Here is a 1,765-nt window from a genome sequence, read left to right as displayed (position 1 = left end):
CTGTGCTTTTTTCCAAGTCAGGAACACAAGGTCCCCCTGATCCCCCTTTTCTCCAGGCTCAGCCCCTTCCCAGCTCCCTCAGGAGTTCTCCAGACCCTTCCCCAGCTCTGTTCCCTTCTCTGGACATGCTCCAGCCCCTCAATGTCCTTCTGCTCATGAGGGGACCAAACTGACCCCAGGATTTGAGGTGTGGCCTCAGCACTGCCCAGCACAGGGGGAAAATCCCTTCTCCTGCTGCTTCCCATACAAACCAGGATGTCTTTGGCATTTTTGGCCACCTGGGCTTGTGTTCAGTCTCTGTTGACCAAAACCCTCAACTCCCTTCCCACTGGGCACATTCCAGCCCCTTTCCAACAGCCTATAATGAGGATATGTCAAAAAAAAAAAAAAAAGGTGGATCCTATTTCTGACTCTGTGCTAACACATCCCTGGATCCCAGGCCTGCCCTAACATCTCTCATCTGCAGCAAAAAATAGATTTTCACCCAGACAGAGCCGTGAGCAGGTTTGTGGTGCTTGGCGTTTGTCCTGACATGTCCCTTGCTGCCACAGCCATGGGGGATGAGTGACATAAAAGCCATTTTTGCCAGGTTTTCACTCCTCCCATCCTCTGGAAGCTATTCTTGGATGGGTCAGTACAGCCAAGACTCAGCTCTTCTGTACCAAGAAACTCGTGGAAAAAGGCTTGATTGTATCAGAGACTGCAGCTCCGGGAATTTTATCTCCCAAAGTGTCTGATCCCCTGCAAGAGGCAATCCCAGGAATTCTGGTGTGTGCAGCAGGGAGTTTGGTTTAGCATAAGCTTTCAGGGAAGAGGGGCTGCTGGATTTACTGGAGCTTCCTTTCCTGTGAAAAGGATTCTGTTTAAAATGCTGAGTAATCCATTGCACGGCAGCTCCTGGGGGCTATTTTGGGAACAGAATCATTGGCTTCATGGAATATTTTTCAGGTTGAGAACCACCACCTTCTTTCAGCTCCACAGAAACAAAGTGCCTTTAACAGAGACATTTTCTTCACAGAAACAGCCAAGAGATAATGGCAGGGTGAAAATCCAGGGAAAAACAAACCTTGTTTCAGAGGGACAAGGTGGGACTTTTGGGGATGTTCCAATGGCTCTGCTTTGCCACCTCTGTGCTGAGGCAAAGTTGCTTTCCCTCATTTAATTACCCTAGTTTAATTATCTCAGCCTGGCAATCAGTGCTGGTGCAGGGAATCATTGAATTGTGAAATCCTTTGGAAACAGATTCATGGAATGGTTTGAGTGGGAAAGGACGTGTAAAGGTCTTTTAGTCCAAACACAATGAAATGAGCAGGGACATCATCAGTGAAATCAGGTCAAGGTTAATCAGGGCTTTATGCGAAGCCTGATGAAGTCACAGCTGTTGAAAGAGAAGTTTTTGTACCCTCAAACACAACAATTTGAACTTCTAGAAAAAAGATCTTGGTGTGATTTTAGCCCAGCTTTCACTTTACAAATCAATTCCTGGTTATGGCTCAAGAAGGATCAAGATCCAGGGACCATTCCCTGTCGTTTTCATGCAGCCACAAGGATTTAGGATCATGTCAGGAGATGCAAGTCATGATCACATCATGTCTTGAAGTGCTAATTAGAGCAGTGGAGATTAAAAGTCAAAATTAAACAAAAAAAGACCATAAAAATCCCCTCAAAATTTGCTGTTTTAAAGCTCCAGATCAGTTAAACTGATCAGTTTTGACCTACTGAGAAAAAAATTTACAATTTCATTGAATAACTGATAAAATCGGGC

Source organism: Lonchura striata, chromosome 2 (genome assembly GCF_050655825.1).
Source record: "Lonchura striata isolate lonStrDom1 chromosome 2, ASM5065582v1, whole genome shotgun sequence".
Classification (NCBI taxonomy): Eukaryota; Metazoa; Chordata; class Aves; order Passeriformes; family Estrildidae; genus Lonchura; species Lonchura striata.
This window is presented reverse-complemented; position numbering follows the sequence as displayed.